Genomic DNA, 23,975 nt, shown 5'->3' on the forward strand with positions numbered 1-23,975 from the left:
AAAAACCTGATTTGACTCAAGTAAATATATATATATATATATATTTGACCACTATCTTCTCTTTTATTCTTTGACATTTCAAACAGCTTAAAGATGGAGCACAGCATGATTACCTTTGTGTTATTACTTACATTAGCTGAATGCACCTAGTTTGAAGACATAGCCGACAATGACAAATGGATCGAATCTGGGGGAGGGGGAAGTGATGTGGGAGTTAAAGTACATCTTTTCTCTTCCAAAGATGCTGTTCTTACTACATCACTTTGGCTGGCCAGGAAAAGCCGTGCAGGAGTTCTGCTTGTGACCACTAGGTGATGATCTTGTTCTGTACAGAATCTTGTATTAATAGTTCACCACTAGTTGCCACTCCAGAAGAGCGGAGGAGCCCAGGATGATAGGTTCTCAACCAAGAAACAAGTATCTCCCAGGAACTGGAAATGAAAGGGGAAAATACTGACATATCCTTTGCACTTTTCATTTCTCTTCTATTGGAAAGCTCAGAAATCATCAGATCATTTCATTTGGCTTAAGTTCCATATGTCTTTCTAAACTTTTAAAAGTTGGTTAAAATTGTTCTGCCCATATGTAAAAGAACGTAGGCTAAGTTGTATAATTCTTGCAGGAATGTGGATATAGCAATAAAAATATGTCTTTGTATAGTTATTTTACCCATGTTAGAAAAGTCTGGCCAACTTTCATATAAATAGAAACAGAACATTTAAGTTATATGCAGTTTACAGTTTTGTCAACTGTTATGAAATTATTTATGAAATTCAAGATGTAACTCAACGTATGTATAATTTTAATTTCTAATTTGTTGTTAGATCTCAGCACTTAAAAACTTATGTCTAATATTTTGAATTGTTTAGATCTGTTCCCCACAAAGAACAATAATGCCCTCACGTTCTAATTTAATAGCATTTGCATATCTTGAAAATACAATGTCCTGTAATTTCCTTTACTTCTGCCTATAATTTTCTGAAGCCCTTTATGAAGCACTGGTGGATTTTTACTTAAAAAATAGGTTGTGACTCCTCAAATAATTTTACAGTTAGGTGTTCAAAAATCAAACCATGTACATAGCCATAGAGGGATGAGCTAGAGAGGTCTCCATATTATCATTCAGTGTGAGCTCTAGAATAAAAATATAAATTTCATTATCTAGAAAATGTGTGTTCATTGAACTTCAAATCTAACACAAGCAAGAAACCTTACTCTGCAATGACTTGATTTACCAATTCTATTAAAAATATTAACTTCAGTTCTTAGCATTTCACTGTAAGTTCTTAGATACTTGCTTGAACTGGTAAACAGCCTTCTAAAAAATTATTTTTAGAATTACTCTAAAATGCTGGTATTGCCTCCAAGACTATTGACACTAACAAATAATTTAACTTGGAAACCTTGATTGAAAATTTAAAGACAATTCTTGTTCTGATCCCCAGGAAGGACAATTTTTTAAGGGTTATTTTCACTAGTAATCATAATTGTCTTTGGATAAATAAATAAGTTAATTAATGAAACTAATAATGCTGCAATTTTAGCTCGTCCTAACCTCAGAATTCAGTTCCTAAAACCCTTGGGAATATTTATATTCCTGGTTGAAAAACTTTAAGATTATATGGGAAAGTAAGGTTAAAAAGAAAGAGTTTCCCTTTAGGAAAGTCGTTATCAATAGTTTTACATTTGCTGAAGTAAAACAGTATGAACAAACCTTAGCAAATGACATTTTATTCATCTTAAATTGGTAGTAACAAGAATCGTCATGTTGATTTCTAGCTATCATTCCTTGATCATGAGAAATGTTTTTAGAATATCCCTTCCCTAAATTGTCAGTAAGCTGCTCATCCACTGACTTACTTTTGTTGCAGATTACACAATCGCATGAATCTCTGTGAATGGAATCAGCTGCTGCAAAAAAATATTGCTACATTTTCTTTGTCAGCTTAATTACACCTCCCCGCCCACACACCACCAGCCTGTAGGAAATCCCATTTCAGGCATTATGGGATTGTCTTCTTTTTGGTTTACGCCAGAATGGGGGAGGTTTACATGATGTTAAGGAAATGAAAGCAATCTTTGACTTACAGTCACCACTGATTGTAATATTGCCTAATCTTTTAGTGGTTGCTTGAATCCTTTCCTGCCTCCCTGAATCTTTTGGGGCACAGGGCAGGACTTGGTAGGAGCCCAGTTAATGACCCAGATTTTTGTGCATCCGGTAGAGCTTCCTTCAAAATGTTGTATATCCTCCTGAGAACTAAAAATAAAATCCTAAAATTCTAAGCCCCCCAACTATCTGAAAAGACCCCTCTGGCCATGAGGACCCCAGAGAAACCTTAAAAACTGAGTTCCTAGCCGTGATAGGATGGGATCTTGTACACACTTCATTGTACTCACTCCCTTTTACAGTTTAGACACAATTGACCAGTATTAATGTTAAAATGGAGATCATAAGACTGACAGAATGCACTCTTTATGGCAATAAGATACTAAATTATAAACAAGACCTAAGGCCACACCAAGCATAGTTAAGTCACGTATCTACGTTCTACCTGCCACAAGGTTTTTCTTTTTCTCTAGCAGCTAAACAATCACTGGCCTTGAGATAAGAAATAGTTAAACAATTACAGCTCACCAGTCGCCAGATGCAGCCTGATTGACCCCTCTGTTCCACAAGCCGTCTCTACAGCTCTGATTAGACGAGGTTGATTTTGGTAACTTTCTCCTGATAATAGACCACCAACCATGGGCTGGTTCTGGCTGATTTGCAGAGGCTGCACACTTGAGTGCCTCTGTGTCCCTGATTCACCTTTTGACATACAAGGCCTAATTGTTATGTATTTATACATTGTCTCCACCCCAAAGTGAACATGCAACATGCATGTTTATTCAGTACACATGCATTAGGACACCCTTCATGAATATTCATAGCTACTCTTATAAACTGTTAAATATGTATACTTGGCCAACTGTTCAGCATAAATCCTTGTTTCATTCTTCCCTCCCTTGAAGTGCCTGCCTTTTGGCTTCTACCAGAGGCTTCATCCTCCTCTCCCTTGAAATGCCTGCCTTTTGGCTACTACCAGAGGCTATGTTTCCCAGCCTGTGAAAATGACCACCTTGCAGGCTGTAACCCTTTATGAGAAATAAAGTCTCCATTCTCAATGGATAGATCTCATGATGTTTCAGCTGATACTTCAGAGCTGCCTCTTTTTAGGCCTGACTTCCAGACCTGTGTGGCTCTTGGCTTTAGGAATGGAGCACGTAGTACCTAAGTAAGTCAGTCAAAACCACAATGATTGGTTCAGTGGTGGGCATGTGACTGAACTTGCTTAGATTCTGGGACAAAGGCCCTTTCTTTTAATCTGGATGTTGTGGTATGTGAATGAGATGCCTGGAATCTCTGTGGCCACTTTGTTAACATAAAATAGCCAATGCATGCAAGCAAGAAGAACTCAGGGAATCACACAACACTGGAGCTGCATCCTAAAGATGCTGAGAGTCTCGACTATTGCAGTTACATGAACCAAATATGCTTCCTTATTATTTTAGTATAAATATGGTATTTTTGTTCCTTGAATCCTAAAGGATCCCAATGGAATTTGGAATGTGGAAGTGAGGGTGATGTTATAGACTCGAAACTGTTGAATAGGCAGAGATGAAGAGCTATAGTGGAGAGGGCAATGAAGATAGAACTAGCTTGTTAGCAGCCCATGTTAAGTGGCAGCAAAATTGCTGTTTAAACTACTGCCTGCTGTATCCTGAGACTCAGATAATGTCCACCAAAAGTCTGAAACCAAGAAAGTGTTAGGAAAAGTTCAAAATATTGGTGGTTTTTGGCTTCTTCTTGTTGCCTGCAACGAAGTCCCACAAGAGAAAGGTAAAAATATTACAATGTTGGTGAGAGCTTTTCAGTTAAATTTTCTTTTTTTTTTTTTGAGACGGAGTTTTGCTCTTGTTACCCAGGCTGGAGTACAATGGTGCGATCTCGACTCACTGCAACCTCCGCCTCCTGGGTTCAGGCAATTCTCCTGCCTTAGCCTCCCGAGTAGCTGGGATTACAGGCACATGCCACCATGCCCAGCTAATTTTTTTTTTATTTTTAGTAGAGACGGGGTTTCACCATGTTGACCAGGATGGTCTCAATCTCTTGACCTCGTGATTCACCCGCCTCGGCCTCCCAAAGTGCTGGGATTACAGGCTTGAGCCACCACGCCCAGCCTTCAGTTAAATTTTCAAATCCAGAAAACACTGCTGCCCTGGGGGACCTACACTCTGAAACAGTGTGTTTCATGCCTCAGGAAAGGGGTAAATTTTAGCTAGAAAAAGCAAGTCAGCGTTGGTTGTGAGGCACTAGTGAGTGGAGTCTCAAAAGCCAGACATTATGGGAAAGTAAAATAATGATTTAAATCCCTTAAGCTCCCATCTCACATCAAGAAGCAGGCTTGGCTGACTTAAACTTGGAGTTTTCTGTATGTCAGGGGGTAATGAGAACCAGTCGTGATGTAAACAAAGCTTCTATTTTTCAGGGAAATGAAAAAGCCTGGGCTTCTGACCCTAGTGGCCTAAGGGGAGGAGGCAAGGAAGTCATGGACAAATGTTGATCCTCATGGTCTGAGAGCAATAGAATCTCCAGAGTGGCCAGGATAGTCAATGCCAATAGTCTGCCTATCTTGAAGATAGCTACAAGCCTCTGGGAAAACCCCATATTCAGCCTTATGCATGCACCTTACTGTGGTACAAAAACAGAGACTGGCATACAGTTGTGCAGGTTGAGTATTGCACAAGAAAGCACCAATTCATTTAGCAGATAGTGAAAATTTGCACATTTGTTATATCAATTTTAAAGCATATGGCAACAAGGTGCTTGTTCTAATAAAATCAGCATGACAACTTTCCAACACCTGGAAGGAAGGTATCATAAGGAAGACACATCTAATTTGTACAGAATGCCCCGTGAGCAGCGTAACCCTGTCCTCTGCCCTGCTACTGCGAGGTCATGTAAGCCTCTTCCACCCCAGAACCATCATGGGAGGAGCTAGGGTAAGTGGAATATATCTGAAAGACTGAACGTTTATCCTAAAGTAGCTGAATTAACCCAAAAAGACAGTTTAAGCAAGAAAAGGTGGTGATTTAATTAATTTGCAAGTAAAATAATTTTTTGCACTCTGATACCCAGTAGGTTGGTAAACCAGAAAGAAAAATAAACAGTAAAAGATAATAAGCTACTTTTTTTGGTGTGCGTGCAGTTGAGCTGTAGTGTGACCACTGTCTCTCAGATGTCCCAGCTTTGACAGGAGGGGGGCTCCCTGGAACAGACAGAAGAAAACATACCTTTAAAAAAAAATGACACTGTCCACCTATGATCTATAATCCAGGTTGAATATAGGTCTAATCACCTAGTGCAATGCTTCTCAAACTTTAGTGTTTATAAGAATTAACTAGGAATTTTAGTTTAAAAGATTCTTATTCAATACATCTGAAGTGAGGCCTGAGATTCTACATTTCTAAAAAATTCCCAGGTAATGCCAGTGCTGCTGGGCCCTGGGTGCCAGTGTGAAGTTACATAATTTTAGAGTCTAGAGAAGAGGTTCTCAAACTTTAGTGTGGATGAGAATCACCTGGAGAGCTGGTTAAAACAGTGCTGGGCCTCATCCCCAGAGATTCTGATTCAGCAGGCCTGGGGTGGGGCCTGAGAATTTGTGTTTCGACAAGTTCCCTGATAACACCTATGTGGGTGGGACACACTTTGAGAACTACTGCTCTCAAATAGAGTGCAGCTCTTTCTGGGCACCTCCTATTAATTGCCATCTACCAGAAAAAAGTACAGTCCTACCCAGTGAAGAGATGGATCTCTCCCACCCCCATGTTCAGTCCCAACCTGATGTTTGCTGAGACAGAAATCCTCAAGCCAAGGTCTAAGCTCAAAGATGACAGCTAATCAGGTTTCTGGCTGTGGTCTCTAACCTGCAGAATTGAGAAGCAAACTGAAAAACTGAAAGCAGACAGTTGTTTTCTGTTTGTTTGTTTGTTTGTTTGTTTGTTTGGTTTTAGAGGGAGTTTCGCTCTTGTTGCCCAGGCTGGAATGCAATGGCATGATCTTGGCTCATTGCAACCTCCACCTCCTGGGTTCAAGCAATTCTCCTGTCTCAGCCTCCTGAGTAGCTGGGATTACAGGCACCTGCCGCTACACCTAGCTAATTTTTGGTAGTCTTAGTAGAGACATAGTTTCACCATGTTGGCCAGGCTGGTCTCAAACTCCTGACCTCAGGTGATCCACCCATTTCAGCCTCCCAAAGTGCTGGGGCAGCCAGCTTTTTAAGGGATCTATGTAATCTTTACCCCTGTCTGATCTCATAACCCAGTGGTACAGGCCACATTTGGTTCCTATGCCATGCCTTGGCCAATGGTATTCATGTCCATCTCTTCCCTCAAGTTAAAAGCTATTTAAGAACAGAAATCATGTTTAATTCACATCTTGATCCCCTCTTAGCCTATCCTCAGCTCCCTTCCTAAAAACTAGCAGAGTTTTACATATTCTAGATGTAACAGGAATCCTATTTAGAAGATACTAAATTGTTACATTTTCCATTCCCATATAAGTGATTGTTCTCCCAAAGGCTTTCCATCATTAAAGCCCAATTTATTGCCCAGGAAAAAGCAGGAAAGTATCAAAAAACCACAATGCATGAAGGAAGATATTACTTGGTGAATGCCCTACTGGACAGTGATACATCAAGTTTAGCTTAAAGCTGCCTCCTTACATATTTTAAGTTCAGCCTAAAGGTTTCTGTGTATATCATGAACTATAACATAAATGGAGTTGTACACAGACTGTAATCTACTCTTGTGCCATCACTGAGTCTTGGCCAATCAAAGGTAACCAACTGTTCAAAGTGTGTTCAAATGATGCAGACATCAAGTAGCAACCAATCTGGTTGTTTCTGCACCTCACATCCTTTTTCTCTATGTCACTTTCTTTTTTCTATCCATAAATCTTCCACCATGTGGCTGCTCTGAAGTCTCTGAGCCTACTCTGCCTTGGGAGGCTGCTCAATTTGCAAATTACTCTCTGCTCAATTAAACTCTTAAATTTAATTCTGCTAAAGCTTTTCTTTTAACAACAGAAAGATGACGTAGATATACCTTCCAATTCTATGAAGAAGCCATGAGGTACAGAAAACAAGAAAAAGAGATAAGACACATTCTTGGATTCATATCAAGAGAGATCAGGAAGGAAACCCAGAAGCAGAGAGGCAAAGAGGACTCATGCTTTGTTCAGGGTTCAGGGAGGAGATCACCTTTTAGGGAACCCTGCATCAGTAAAATTGCAACAGAACAAATATTGACATTTAGTATACCATGGTGGTGATACTTAAGAAGAAAAGATCACTGGGAATAGGTCCTCTCCAGTAGGATAGGGAAGATAACCAAACATTGTCACTTGCTCCCAGAGTAAGAAGAGTAAGGAAGAGAAATGAGGGACAGTGGGCCTCCCATGGATCCCTATGGGAGGAAAACTTGACCTCATGGCAGAGGCTGCTGGGTGGACAACCAAGGCCCAGGGCAGATGGAGGAGGCAGCTGAGACCATGGGGAGTTGCTGCTCTAGCAAGTACCAAGGTAAAGAAGTATAACAGGAGGGGGCACAGTAGACCCGCAGCAGGCCACCAGATCACCAATTACCCTGGCTATGGCCTCAGCAGCTTCTGTCAGGAGGTTGCCTAACGGATAGACAGGACATCTTTCTCAAAGGCTGGTGGGGACCAGAAGACAGTATGAGGAGCAGCAGGTGGACATCCTCACAGCAAAGAGGACAGGTAAGCTTTCCTCTCCATCCAGTTGCCATCTCATGAAAGACTACATCTTGTGAAAGATGCCTCTTGTGGAAAGTGACAACTAGCAAGTGAATCTCCAAGACCAGAAACAGTACTAAAAGGGGCGTGGACCTCAAACTTGATTGAGTCTCTGTCCAGAAGATATTAAACAAGTCTTTAAAAGACTATTTAAGCCAGCAGACAATGAAATATCTTCTATGCACTAATTTAGGGTTTTTTTCCCCACCAATGGTGGGAATGAGGTTTTCAGGGCACAATGACGATAGTTTCTTTCCCACATCTAAATGTCACGTGCAAATATGTGACCTTTCAACTCAACAAATGCTTGGCAAATCATGCAGGATTCTGCTATTAGCTAAATTTTCATTGACTAAAAGACAATAGCAGAAAATAGAGCTACTGTGAACAGCCCACAAACAATGCCTTGGCCATTGGCTAGTGGAACAATGAATGGATGAATAATGAGGAAATTAAGTACTTTTCAAAATTTTCCTTCATCTTTACTTTAAAACTCATTTGTTTTTCTGGCATCCTTTGATGAAAATAAATTTCATCAGATAAATTTTCATCGAATGCATGTCAGAGGAAAGTATCAAAAAGCCACAGTGCATGAAAAAAGGTATTATATGGTAGAAACTTAGAGGGTTTGGAAGGGTTTTTTTGAGTCCCTTCCAAGGAGGATCAACATAAAGATGGAATGCGAATAATCACAATACCTAGCACCACGTTTTACTTCTGGTAGACATTGAATATTTATTTGACCATTTGGTGTGATGATTAAATTTTAAGAGACGTATCATCAAAATTACATAGTGTATTTGGTTAAGTGGATTGAAGTGGGAAAATGGGATAAGCTCTCCTGGGGGTTAACAGTAGGGCTGACCAGGGCTGGATAGGGTAGTTATTTGTAACAATGTCTGTCCTTTATTGGATGGACAGCAATGCTGAGGTCAACATGCTAGGAACAGAGAATTAGCTCACTAGGAGGCATAACTTTTCTTTGAGTTCTAGCTGACCTGGAAGATTGGTTACTGTTGATCTGGCTCCATGTTCAGCTCAACAAAGGCATTTGAAGAACATCCAGCACAAAATCCTTATTTTATAGGGGAGAGATCTAAGCCCAGAGAGGCAAAATAATTTGCCAAAGGTCACACAACTTGTAAATAACAGAGACTGGAATGAGTATCAAGTCTCCTAGTTCATGATTTTTCTCTTTACTGCAGACTTTTCTGGATAAAGGTGAAAACAGATCACCCTAAGAGAAAAAAAGATTATTGGTCCAGGGGAGAAAAGTGCAGAGACACTTCCAGGTATGGCCAAATATAAATGCTCAACCTTTGTGATCAGGAGGACATTTTCACCATCTCTCAGTTCCACCTTTTGATATTTTATGTTGGCTTTTACATGATGTCAATGATGGTTAACAGCATCTCCAGGCCTAGGTTCCATAGATTAGAAAATCCAGTGGGAAGAGAGTCTCTTTCTTGATACCTCTGGAAAAAGTCAAGGTTCCCCTGCCCTTGTTCTTTCCCATCTTTAAACTGGCTGCTGAGTCTGAATGGCAGACTCTGCCTGAGCAATCAATGACAGAAGTATGTAGACATAGATGTTTTGCCTGTGTGAGCATGGCCAGGGGACTCCATGGCTCACAGATCCCTAAGAGAGAGTCCAGCCATGAAGCCCCCATATATTGGAGAGGCTCATATTTATTTTAGAATAGATTTAATGACAGAAGTCTTGAGAAAACATCATTAGTGGATAATTGACATTGTCGACCCCCCCATGTAGAGAGCAGTCCTGCATATGGATGATTAAAGTTTGGTCTTAGGACAACATGAGTAAACAAGCTATTTAGATAAACTCCTTTACATTCCCTTGTTATCTGCTCTTTGCTATTAGCTCAAGTTAAGAGGATTAGGCTGCCTTCAGCCATAATTCTCTTCTGAGGCTTTTGTAAAACCATTCAGCCTTCCAAGAAGGTTTGAGTCTTTCTTATAATTTTTCCTGGCATCCTGACTGATCTCCTACACTGATCACTGTGGTTAGGAGTGTATAGCTCTTTCATAAGCCAGGGTGGAGACACACACCTGTCCCTGGAGATTAGGGTTGGTCCTATCATAAAGATAGAGACCATAAGGAGAAGAGAGGATGGTTTCTCAAGGGAAAATCAGGATGCTGTTACCAAAAATAGAGAGAAAAGAGTATACTTCTATGACTACATCTTTCTAGGCTCTGTGGTCCAAACACAGCTGTGACACCAGATGTATACCCTGCATTATTTTCTATTGAAAATGATGGTTATTTCTTTTTATTCATAGTGAGAAATTGGGCTTCTTTGTATAGAGAATAGACTCCTTCAACAATATTCATTCGGGAAGGTAATGTCAGGAAGGATCCTGGCAGGCAATGGAGATACCACTCAAATTCAGGCATTCTGAGGAAAATTTGGTAAAGAGATATTTACAAAGGATGGGCAGGGTACAGGAAAGCCACAAGGATGGTGTCAGAACTGGGGATAAGAACATCTCAGCACCCTGAGGCCTCTGGCTCTGAGAGGGCAAGTAGAAGGAGTCATTACCAAACCTAGAAGCACAGAAGTTTGTCTACAGATGCCCCCCAGGCACAACCAGCCTATGCTCAGGCATTAAAATGAGAACTAAGGAAAGAGACAAAAATCCACACCTGCTTCTCCTCCCTCCCTCCAACTTACTGCAGGAATTCCATATTGAATGAACCACAAGGAAGCCAGTGAGAAATCTCTTTGTTGTAGGTCCTAAGGTGAGCTTCCCAGGGCATGGTGGGAGAAAGGTAAAGAGTGGGACCAGAGAAACAAACAGGAAGTCAGTTTCTCATCCATATTTACACTCTATTCATGGGCCTGATCAGGGAAATATCTATAAGATGTCTAAACACCTGCCCTGGTCTAAGTTCATTTCCTATGGCATTGACTGCTAAACATGTATGTTAAAAATGGCCTGTGTAAACCTCAAAATACATGAGACAAAACACATCTGACAGCAGCATCAGCATGGTCCACTGGGACCTCCTCTTGATTTGGAGGCATGAGGTTTGGTTGAGCTTTTGTTCTTTCATTTACAGGCTATGTGACCTTTAACAAGTGAGATAACCCCTCAAAGACTGTGTCCTCATCTTTAAGAGGAGGATATTTCCCCTGCCCACCTAATGGTATCTGGCATTCAGTGCAAATGAAATATTGGATATAAAAGTGTTTTGAGAGAGATAAAGTACTAATGTTATATTGATCTTTTCAACCTTAAAATGTGAGCATAAGAAATACAGATTAATATATTTATGGGTATGATTTTTTGCAATGTTTATTTCAGAAAGAGTTCCAAAGCCCACTTGGCTCATTCCCCATGTGGCAATATTTTTTTTTACCATGTGAACACTGAAATGAACTCATGACAAATGAACCTCCCATTTCTTCCAGGCTTGCGTTAAGGAAATGATTTCCTATGATTCTGCTTACTGCTTAAAAAAATTAATCAAGTTTTCTGCCTGACAAGTAAGTCACTATGCTTATTGTCTGCTCATGACTAGGAAAAGCACATAACATCCCTGTGTGTCCACTGAATTATGAAAGTCCTTTAAAAGCGGTGCATTAGCCATGGATCTTCCTGCTATCTCTCCCCTGCAGTTTGCTGAAAATGTTTTCCATAATAGAACCAGGCTTATCACAATTTATTCCTGCCTTACTGACTACTAGGTCATTGCATAGAGTTCTGAATCCCACATTGGAAGCTGCTAAAGTTTAATAAGAAACTACTTGAGAGAAAATGGTCACTCTTTCTTCATCCTCTCTCACCTCCCTCTGGGTCCTTGACCACCATCCCTCCCTGAAGATGCTGGTTCCTATGGCTCTTTTAATAGATTTCCTTATTGTTCCAGGTTTCTGGGAACTCATCAGTGATAGCTACCATGAGTGTATTGAGAGGATACTATGTGCTGAGAACTCCACATATGATATTTTACTTAATTTCCCTACAATGTTATGAAGTAGATGTTATTTTCCCCATTGCACTCAAAGAGATTGAAAGCTAGAGAGGCTACAAGCAGAACAAGAGTTTGAACCAAATGTCTGTGGCCATAACCACCATACACGTAGCCTGTTTCCATGTTGTTCCAGCAGGCTCATTGTTTTCTTCCTTCTTATAGTAAAATCTGACTGATCATTGTCGAGGAACAGATCTTAATGAGGTTGAGATGCAGAAAGAGTTTTGCTCCTACAATTTCAGGAGGTCTTTGCATACACACCTATTATTGCAAATGGATTTTGCTTTATTGGGAAAGAGACTATCAGTATTCCCCCAGGACTCTGTTTTTACAGCTGAGATTGCTTTTCTCTATCAGTCAGTATGAAGTAAGATTCAAGGCCACTAGTGATAAATGTTCAAGAGGAGGTGTGTTCAGCTTTGTGATGTAGTATTGTGATAAAAATATGACACAGGATTTCAAAAATGCAAAAATGTAAAAGGAATATGAATATAATAAATGATTGTGAATATATATATGGAATTTAATCTATTTTTCCTAAATGCTGACTATATGAGTTTTAGCCCAATGATGTAATCTGTGCCTGAGAAAGTTCCCAGTCAATTTCATGCTGTTCATGTGCCATTTCATTTTACTTTTTAAGTACGTTGGAAAAATACATGAGAAAAAATGTACATTCATCTTTTTAATGATATTATAAACAATGGCGAACAAGTTAATAGGAAGAAAAGAAAACCAATTCATCTAGACATTCTTGCAATGAATTTTCGTCAAATGCTTAATTTTTACTAGAGGCTAGGAGAATTGGGAAGCCTTAAATCTGATGGAGGATCCAGAGACAAAAATTTCAACGTAGTGAGTGCTAAAGTAAGAGTTAAGTGAGAAGGCTGGATAAGGTGTTCACTACTAGCTCAATCTTGGAAAGGTCCAGGAAAATATCCCAGGACACTTGCCTCTGAGACCTAAAAAGCTGAGTGGGCAATAATCAAGTGTGGGAGGTTGTTTCAGGGTCAGGACACGTGAAGGACAGGCTCCATTTTCAGAAAGTGAAAGTCGTTCAGTGTTATTGAAGCTGACAGTGAGGGAGGAAGTGACAGAAGATAAAGGCTGGAAAGAAGTTAAATCTTACAGAGTCTCTCCACTGGGATAAATAACTTACACTTTTATATTAAGGTCAATAGGCAGCCACGAAAAAGTTTTAAGTAGGTGAATGACATGATCCAATGTATGCTTTAGGAAGATTACTTTTGACTCAGTATCCAAGATAGGTGGAGGGAGACAATATGAGAAGTAGAAAGCTATTTGATGCTGGGAACAGAGCTGTTGAAACAAACACGGAAGATTCAGTGGAGGCCTGAACTAGGCAGGTAGCATCTGGGGTGGCAAGAAATGGACAGATACAAAAGATACTTAGAAGGACAAGAAGGTATTTTAGTTGGATGATGTACATTTCAGAGGAGCAAGGAAGAAGAATGGTCTGGGGACAGTATTGGTGAGCCAGGAGTCTTCATTTGAGCAGGCTGCAGGGAAAGTTGTGTCCCCAGAAGATGCCACATTTCAGTTATGGTGCAATGGGAGGGAATGCTCACTGTGGCAGTGGAATCACCAGAGGACCACAAGTGGATCAGATTGGAAGGTGGGATAATATCCCAGCCCAAATTAGATTGTACAATCCCAGGGAGCAGGAGTGACGAAAAAGGAAATGGAATAGAGAAAGAGGGAGAGTAATATAAGGATGCAGTATAGACCTAACTGCTCCTAGGTTTGACTGATTGCTCAATCCCATAGGACCATCTTCTGAGAAGTTGTATAATTTCATCATGGAGAAAAGAAAGTCAAGAATTTAACCATTGGCTGCAGCCTCCAATTGGTCAAAGGTTTGTCTCACAGAGTATGAACCTCCCTGCACGTCCATATTATACATATTTGAGTGCAATAAGCGTCTTATGTAAGTATCATCAGGATGGCCCCATGGAAGGAGTTGAGAAGTTGCAATAATGTCAGGTTGCTCTTGCATGCAAGCAATCAGAATATACCCTAAGAGCAAGAGATCTCAGCGGCAGCTTGAATGAAATCAGTGAGCCAAAGCCTATAAACTAGTATATAAAAGGTGCATAATACAGTCCACCTCCTGCACTATTCAGGGCACTTTCCTCCATCATTATATCCAAATCGCATACTACAATAGAGGTCCCCATTTCTGTGAGAATAAGTTGTCTTTATCTATTCTACAAGAGGGGAAGCACTAGTTCAATCTGTCACAAGGTCTCCTTCAAGGGGATGTTTCACTGGAGTCTGGTTAAGGATAAGTAAGAAAAATTTCTGTTCCATAGCTGGACCTGGATCTGAAGTCATAATTAATATTTATCTTCAATCTCTTCCAGAAATTCTATATTTCCTGCACCATGTGCCAGCACATTAGCTATCTGTTTTGGTGTCCCGGTGTGATGACACAGACCTTCATCTTTGAAGGGCCTGAACCTTTATTTGCCTTATCCTTGTTGGGCCATAGTTGTTGCAATACAACTGTGCACCAACTTTTGACCATACAATTATGTAGGTACAATACGACTATGTATAAATCTGTTATCGTTGGACCCGGGAGCACCCAGAGATGCCCCTGTGAAGTCCTTGGGTTCCAGATGTGCTTCTTCTTGTCTTCACTGGGAACAGCAACTCCAGTTCTTCAGGAGAGTCAGGGGCTATTACTGTTAATGATGTGTTTTTTCTTGCCTGCTGGCCCATAAGCATGAAGAGTTCAACTGATATTTTCAGCTTCAAATTCAGGGACCCTTACATTTTTTCTGGCAGAATTATTATCTTTCCCATTCACAATCACAATTAAGATTTATAATCCAATAGAGGCTAAAGTTGCAAGATGGTAAACACAGATTCTGTAATCACTTGGTTCCCAGTTTTACGTAACTGAGCTACTGGGATTCAGAACCATATATTGGTCATTGGCTTAATGTATATACTGTATCCTGAAAGACCACATTCAACTCTGCTACGTGTTGTACCCAAGCTCGAATCTTAATAAACCTTTAATACGATTTCTACCATTCTCTTAGGATGGCTGCTTCTGGGTGATGGGGTACAAGGAACAATTATTAGATCCTGTTTCATGCACTCATTACCTTGCCTCTTATAAAAGAGTTCCCTTGGTGTGTGGCAATGTTGTGTGAAATATATGTTGATAAGTCAAGTATTCTAAAAACTTTTGGATGGTAAGCCAGTGGAGGTACTACGAAGAGGGCAAACCCAGGGAATAGTCACATCAAGGATCAATTTCTATAAGGACAAATTTTTGTCCTTCCCAACCCTCCAGGGTAGAAGATTTCTAATTGTAATCCACCTGATACCAAGAGGCTGGCTGATCTCCTCAATCTCTGCTCTTGATAAACTGAGCATTCAAGAGTATCATTAGCTAGACTAGAAGGAGTTCATGCAAACCTCTGTCTCTGCCATGCAACCACCCTTTTCTTGGGACCACTGTCCAGCATAGAAGCAATCAATAAGAGAGAGATGTAGTGACATACATGATGAATTAGCCTTCCTCACTGGTTGCTTAGAGACTTGGTGGTGAATGTTCTCTGGCAGGTAGTAATAGCTGCAAAATTTGTGTTCATTTTTATAGGTCAATCTATATGCCTCTTCCTGTGACCTCACCATTCATCATTCCCCAGTTTTCTAATTTGGTTCCTTCCAGACTTCCCACCAGTTCATTCATGCAAAGTGGATGATCAAATTTACTGATCATCACTTTCCTGCTGGCTAATTTACTTTTACCACTGCTCTTTAGAGATACCACTAAGTGTCTCTATAATATGTCAGCAGTGTAATTTTTGACCAGCATCTGTTGACACACTTGTAAGCCAGGCCTGAGGTTTTTCCTCAATCTTCTATCAGTTTGTCATAGGGAATCCCCCATACACCATAACTGAAAGATGAGATAAAAGGTATCAGAGCAATAGAAGCAGATGACATGCAAATTTGTGTTGCTCTTCATGCAATTTACTCTTGCCTTTTGGACCTGTCTCAGGCCCGTTTCCAGACACAACATTCCATAATACAATGGATTGCTGCTGTGCTAACCCAATCTATGATTTAGTGGATCTCATAATACACAGCTTGCTCTAGTTCAAATATCTGCTCTTATCAAATCTTATCTTGAAATATGATTTAAAATGTTGGAGGTGGGTCCAAGTGGGAGGTGTTTGGATTATAAGGAGTGGATCCCACACGAATAGCTTGGTACCATTCTGTCAGTAGTGAGTGAATTCTTGCTCTTTTGGTTTCTATGAGAGCTGGTTGTTAAAAAGAATTTGGCACCTCCTCTCCCTCTCTCTCTCTCTCTCTCTCTCTCTCTCTCTCTCTCATTTCCTCTCTTGCCATGTGATCTCTGCACATGCTGGTTCCCTTTAGCTTTCCACCATAAGTGGAAGTAACCTGGACCCTTCTGCAGAAACAGAAGCCGGCATCATGCTTCTTGTACAGTCTGCAGAACAGTGAGCTAAATAAACTTCTTTTCTTTATAAATTACTCAGCCTCAGGTATTCCTTTATAGCAACACTAAATGGACTCAGAAACAGCTCACACTTGGTTTCTTGTGATGTTATAACCAGGCATTCAATCTCTACAAATATCCAGTAGCATGCCATGAGCTGCAAAAGAAATGGCAGTCTGCAAAAGCCAGATAACTCTTGTCAACTTTGAAGGAGATTCTCATTTCCTACAGTTTCTTCATCATGGAGACTCTATCACGATTAGATCTATTGAGTTTGATTGTCCAATAGTCTGGCTCTGCAGACTGCAGAGCCTTCTGTTAACTGTGGCCCAGGCAAAACTTCTATATCTCCCAGAATATAGACCCAAGCAGTGTTTTTAAATGCAGTCTACTCTTCAACCAAAATTCAAAAAGGCTCACCAAGCACTGTACCTCTATCTTAGTGGTAAGAGTTGCAAATAGAGCAATGTGTTTATTTCTTTGGAAGAATGTCCTAGTATATTCTGGGTTGCTGGATATCTTCTAAATTGACCAGTATCATGGGAACCTAAATATTCATTGGGTTTATCTCTTACCCTCTGATATGCATGTATCTTACTGGGTCACCTAGGGTAGTAACATTTCCAATAAACATGGCATCGTCAATACAGCAGACAAGTCTGATACTGTGAGGTTTTGCAGAAGGTCAAGATGATGGAAATCCCTACCTATTATATTATGACAGGGAAATGGAGAGTTAACAAAACAGTGAAACAGTGAGTATGCAGAGTTGTCCCTCTAACTATAAAGACAAATTTCTTTTAATCATTTTTGCCAATGGAAATCTAGTCAACAAACATTTTCTGTAAAGGGTCATACAATAAATATTTGTAGCCACATGGTTCTGTTGTGATTATTCAGCTCTGCTTTTGTAGTCTGTGGTCATATTTGGCCTATGAGCTATAGTTTGCCTACCCCAACTTAAAAAAAAAAGCGTTTTCCAGATTAGTAGCTGCATATAAAATGCCAAAGACTGTGTTGATCTTTTTCATTAAAGGTACCACATTTTGTCTGCCATGACCCATATGTTTTTTTCAGGATACAGATAAACCAACTGAATAAGGATATGATGAGAACACCACACCTTCATCCTTTAAATCTTTAATGGTAGTGAAAATCTGTGTAATTCCTTTTGGGATGCATATTGCTTCTCACCATATAGGGCACGAATGTATATATATGTAGGGGTGTGTGTGTGCGTGTGTGTGTGTGCAGGTGTGTATGTGTAAGAGAAGAAGGAATTGCAGAAATTTCAGGGGTTTCCACATAGTCTTTGCATAATGGCCCTTAATCTACAAGTTGGAGAAACAATGGGAGGGTTCTGCCAGATGCTCAAAATAACTGTGTACTTGGAAACTAGAAAAATAACTGAGATAAACTTGAGCTAGCATTTAATTTATCACCTAGCTTCCATATATCTACTCTAACTGGAATTCTGTGATGGGGCTTTGAGCCTATTAGCATCAGAAAGCTCAGATCCCATATTTAACAGTGCTCAAACACAAATATGTGTACTTCTTTCCCCAGTGTAAATAGTCTATCAATGGACACAGGTCCCTTTGGGCAAGGATTATAAGGAATATTTCATATATGAATAGATATATTTGCAATAGCATTGCAATGTTATTCCCTAAGGGAACTCAGCCTCCCTTTCAATTATTGGGTCGACAAATTTATTTAAATTTTGAAACTAGAAGAAGGACTGGAGATTTCATTGTAGTGACCAGTGTTACACTTCTGTCCTGTAGTTCTCAATTTTTTTTAATAAAATAGTACAAGTCAGCAATCCTTGTCCGCAGTCTAGCTATCTCACATCTAAAAACACCATGGTCTGTTAGTCAACACCAAATATCCCCATTAAGGCATTTTGATTGACAGCCTGACCTTGCTGCTCATTATAGACATTATGTCCACATGTCTCTGATAATTCAACTATCAGAATCCCAAGCTCTGCCACTCTGAAATCCTGTCATCCCTGCTGATCATATACAGCCCACTTTTATGGCAGCATCTCTAACCATCAGTCCTTTTTACAAAGACAATTTGTGTTAAACTTCTAAACAATTGTCAGTACCCTCTGACCCTTGCATTCCTTATTAAGAGTCTCCTTCAAAGTTGCCACAGAACACTCTGACTCTTTAAGAGTTTTTACTTGGCAGTTGGCCATCATGAGCTTCTCATTTTCTTGTGCCAAGTCTTTCAATGCAGTTAAGAAACATTCCCCTCAAAAATTCACATAATTATCATTGCTCTCAAAACATTCAGGTACAACATATCCAATGCCACATCTTCTGCCTGCACCTCACTCCCAGTTATTCTCAGGTCAAGAGGAAAAAAATTTCATAGAGGTATGGGGTAGGAATACAGAGGAAGCCAAGTGGCCATATGCAAATTGAAAACTTAGGACTTCTGAATAAATTGGGCTAGAGATGTATTCTGTTTGGCCAGCTCAACTTCCAGAAAAATTCTGAATTTAAATATGTTTAGACAGAGCATGCCTTTTCCTCACTTGCCACAGTTCCTACCAAAGATGACAGTGTTACTCCATATATTCTCCTTCCCTGCCTGACTTCTGAGGGGATTTGGGCTTAGCATCTCTGGGTGTCAGCAATACATCTGGTAAGAAAACATAATGAATTTATCTAGCTCACGTTTTCAAGAGCAGTTACTCTCAGCAGCCTCCTGAAAACAAGTGAGCAGAGGCCTAGATTCCCTGAGCTCCTTTGAGATTTCCAGCACAGGCAAGCAGGGGAAGCAAGAGGGTTAGTTGATTCCCAGAACCCTGGGCACAAGCTGGAAACAGCAGAAATCTCTTTTTAAGAAAATGCTTAACACTTTCAGGGGATGAGAAGGCATGGAAATATCTTTATGCATAAAGAGATTTCATCTTCGTTCTGATTAAACAAAATGATGTTGTACCTGGTTCTCTTCCCTACCATGTTTTTAGTGGCCTTCAATTTGGTCATCATTTTCCCCCATTCCCAACTGAGATAAGAGCTGGAGTTGTTGTATCATCAAAGCAGAGATTGAGGTTTATTGTCTGTGCGTACCAATAATGTGGTAATGCCATTCTTTCTGTTAAGTGAATCATCTAGATTTGTAAGAGATGTTGAATTTCTTGAACTCATTCTGAAATAGACAATAGATGCCATAGACATTTTATTAGAAAATTTATATCATAGATATATTTATTGAGGCTCTCTCTGTGCTGGGCATTATATTGGGCTCTGTTGATGAAAAGAGAGTTAAGATATGGGTTGCTGCTCTTGGGGAGTTCAGAATCTAGTAGGAAAACACATGATATCATGTGAAGTCTAAGCAGAGTGTATGGAGACACCAAAGAGGGAGAGGAGGCTTCAATCAGGAAGTGACATTTGTCCTGAATCTTGAAGGATAACACTTCTGAGGCAGAAGTGGGAAGATGGGTTGGCAGTTCAGAACAGTGAGTTAGGGACAAGATGTGGGACTGCTTGCCCTCTTGTCTTACTGAGATGCCTTGACCCCTATCACTCCTGTTCAGCATCTCACTTTGGGTATTACTGCAGCTACTTTCAACAATCTCTGATAGACTCTGCCTTCCCACACCTCTGAGATGGGCAAATTATACCAAATGTCTGCAAGTAGCAAGCCAATCACCAATGCCCTGGACTGGGCACATGGGACCTGGCTGAAAATCCATCCCCCGCTGTAAATTTTAAGTGTAACATCACACCAAGACATCCATCAGTAAAACGCCTACAGATTCCTCACTTTCCCATTCTCACAAGCTTGGAGACCAATGGGCAGGAGCAGGAATAAATTACTAGGTTATCACACTTTTCTGAGCATCTGGAAGAAAAGCTGCATCTGAAGAGCTGTGGGTGATCAGAATAGCTGAGTAGGTACTTGGGTGATGAGGTGTATTATCAGGGAAATAGTTGTTTCATCTTTATGATGATTTGATAATGAATGGCATTTTCTACCTCCATTGACTCCACGTTCTCAATCAGTGATATTGTACTCTGATATGCGCACAATGGAATTGCTTTGTGTTTAAGAAAAATTGATGCATGGACTCCACCATTTAAATCAGAATCTCAAAAATTGGGTCCAGATATCGGTATTTTGAAGGCTGTTCACAAGGTTGTTATTGCAACCAGGGTTGATTACCACATTTCTAGACCAACAGAGAGATAAAAGGGGAGCTTACATTCATGGAACAAGAACCCTTATTGGCATCTTCCCACTTTATGTAGATATAGCTTCCATAACAATGATATTGAAAATGTCATCAGAATTCTTCCTGGAGAAGCATTCACTAGTTTGACAGACATACTTTGATAAGCTGCTGGGGATAAAGGGTAAGTCCTCTGAGGAAACAAACTAGTCCCAAAATCTATGCATATGACAAAGAGGGAAATTAGATGGCCTTTGAGAGACCCAGGAGAAAATGCCGAAACGGGGATAGGGAAAAAACGGGCAAAGCAACCTGCTGTGAGCCTCCAAATTTTCCACGGCCTGAACTCCCAGTGCTTGGGGTAAGGATTTCAGTGCTGAGGGTGGCATAAGCCGTGTGAAACAGGAGCTGGAGGATCAAGACTGTCTCTGCAGAGGTCTGGGTTTCAACCATGGTGATGGCAAATATCTACGGAGAGTTCTTTAGACATTCAGGAGTAAGGGGAAGTTGAAAGATACTGTCACATTGTGACAAAAGAGAATTTGCTGATGTCGGTGGTCACCTTGGTGACAGGCTCACAACTAGAACTGCATTTATGAGGTTCTATAGAGAGCCACGGTGACCAAAAATCCCCCTCCAGGGTGGATAAGCCAGGACTTCCCAAGGGTGTTCCGTGGAACCTGAATTCTAAAGAGGGTACATGAAAAAAAATCAACATGGGTTCCATGATCAAAGAAGTTTGGGAAATGGGCTAAATGAAAGGACTTCCAAGGCCTTTAATTTGCTAATGAGAAAGGTGATGTTACTAGAGGCGGGATATAAACTGCAGCTCTCTCTGCATGCTCTCATGAAATATCTCAAAGAACCAGAATTCCCTAAAAGTCACTTTGGGAAACACTACTGCAAGTCTATGTATGAATGACTGGTGTCACATAGAATGTTTTGCAAGAAATAACCAGGAGACACAAATATATAAGAACACATATCAATACACTTTACATTTGCTCACTCTTTTGATAAAAAACGAACAAGAGAAGTTGTTTTCCATTTCCATATCCATTTCTAGAAACAAGCCTTGAGAAAAACAAGCTGCTGCCCCTGCTAGAGGCATCCTGTGATCCATGGATGTTTATCCCCAAGCCATTATGAACAGAGGTAACGGCTATGCAGGATTTATTTCACTCACCCTTGAAACTCAGATTCCCTGTGGAGAGTTGGAGTAACATATATGCAGAAAATAGGGAGCCTGAAAGTTAATAATTCATCTTGTTGTATTTCTCCAATGGTACATTCATGACGTGGTTCCATAAGTTTAATACAGACTGAAAAGCAGCTGGTATTTCACAGCCAGAGGTTAGAAATAGAGTGTGCTACTGGGTCAGGGTAGCTTGACTGGATAGAAGTGTGTGATGGATGCAGTAATGAGGTGGGAGGCAGGTGACCTGAATTTTAGTCCCAAAGATATCACACTACACTCGTGCTATGTGACCTTGGCCAAATTCTTAGTTTTCTTATGTGTAAAATGAGGTTTAGATAGTCCTGAAGGTCCCTTCCAGATCGAATCTATCTGTACCTAGATACAATAACTGCACAATAATGAAGGTAAGCTATTTCAAAGTTACTATAAAAAATCTTGGATAACTCAAAACCTTCAAACAGGGCCCTTTCTAGGAAAGAGGCTATAGAAGTTTAACAGCCATGATTCCCAGTGGGGCTAGGAGTAGGGATAGCACAGGACTTTCTTTGAGAAAGTTTGCCCACCCTGTGAGTTTTTGATGCATCAGTCATTCCCATGGCAACCTCCCTTACTCCACACAAATTCCCTGGAGTTATGGGATGCTGGGAAAATAGTGAAGGGTCTAGTTCCCACATTTCCAAATGAGATTGCCAGTGATATTAACTTGCATGTCTAGCCACAATATTTGTGTAGTCTGGCACAGTGGCCAGGACTGCAGCCCTTTGTGCCTTCTCAGCCCTCTCTAGTAGTCTTGCAGCTGTCCCTGACTTAGAGTTTTACTACTTTCTTTCCTTTTGCCCTTTACTTTCTTATGGATCACTGGAGATCAAATCTTCTGGTATATATCTGAAGCAAATATTTTTCTGGGAATTGCAAAGAGCTCAGTCTATAAATGTATTCTACCATTCCCTAGGAATGGTATGGTCAGTATGACTCTTCATAGAAGTTATAACCTTATGCTGTGGCTGTGATACTAAATTCTCAATAATCCATCTAATTTTTCCCCCAGGAAAATTTCTGTTGTCTGAGTTGGAGGCCTGGCATGTCCAGAATGTATATAATTTGAATGAAACTCTCCCATTATTCTGGTATTCTCTCCATCTTTCCACCCAAGTGTAAGGTCTAGCCATTCTTGATCCTTTACTTGATCCTTTGTTACTGTTCTTCCCCAACATAAAATTTTTGTTGACTTTTGAAACCTTTGAAAGTTTCCCTTCATTTGGGGTTTTAACCCTCCTGTCTGGAATTGGGGAAGAACTGTAACAAAATACTATTGACCCTCCATATCCGTGGGTTCTGCATCCAAGGATTCAAAGAACTTCAGATAAAAAATATTTTAAAAAGAAATGGATGGTTGCCCCTGTGCTGAACATATACAACTTTTTTTTCTTGTCATTATTGCCTAAAAAAATACAGTAGAACAACTACTTACAAGCATTTACATTGTGACAGGTATTATAAGTAATCTTCATGATGATTTAAAGTATACAGGAGGATGCGCACAGGTTATAGGCAAATACTGCATCATTATATACCAGGGACCTGGGCATCCACAGATTTTGTTACCTTCAGGGAATCCTGGAGCCAGTTCCCACAGATACAGAGGGATATGTTTCTTCTCAGGTAACCATGTCCCATTTTAGGTCCATTCTTCTAAAATGTCTAATTCCCATAATGCCATAGCCACCTCCACAGTCTAAGTCACTGGACAACTGATAGGTCTTTCCCCTTCCACTCCTGGAATCTTATTCATCCTTTACATAGCAGCTAGAGGGATCTTTTAAAAATAGAATCAGTGCTTTTCCCACTGAAAACTCTTCTGGCTTCTATTTGCTCTTAGGACAGATTCCAAATTCAGCATGGCCTACTAGAGCTTTTCACATCGCAACTGTGGCCACACACCCTGTTCTCCAAGCTTCAATGACGTCAGCCTCCTCATCCACACCTTGCTTCTTTTTGCATCAGAGAAAACATTGGTCGTCCAGCCATGGACCGTCTTTCTCCCATTTCCTCATGTCAATCATATTCATGTAGGTGATAGGCATGTCACTTCCATAGGTTGGAGAGCCTATGATAACCACTCAGAGCACTGTCTGAAATTTATTTTAGCTAGTGCTGTGGGTAGCAATTGCATTTATATGTTTATATGATCCAATTTATATTTTTATAAATTTTTCCATAT

At 40.3% G+C, this 23,975-nt stretch overlaps 1 long non-coding RNA gene across 1 annotated transcript in view; it reads right to left on the reverse strand.

The window, feature by feature from the left end:
• Positions 1-56: 56 nt before the first annotated feature.
• The window catches only part of LOC118145010 (uncharacterized), a 55,035-nt gene continuing 31,116 nt past the window's right edge, over positions 57-23,975 (reverse strand). The window contains exons 4-5 of the long non-coding RNA XR_004730057.3: positions 2,639-5,312; positions 57-431 (exon numbers count right to left, since the gene is read on the reverse strand). This is a non-coding gene — a long non-coding RNA (uncharacterized LOC118145010). The remainder of the gene's footprint in view (positions 432-2,638; positions 5,313-23,975) is intronic.

Source organism: Callithrix jacchus, chromosome 8 (assembly GCF_049354715.1).
Source record: "Callithrix jacchus isolate 240 chromosome 8, calJac240_pri, whole genome shotgun sequence".
Lineage (NCBI taxonomy): Eukaryota > Metazoa > Chordata > Mammalia > Primates > Cebidae > Callithrix > Callithrix jacchus.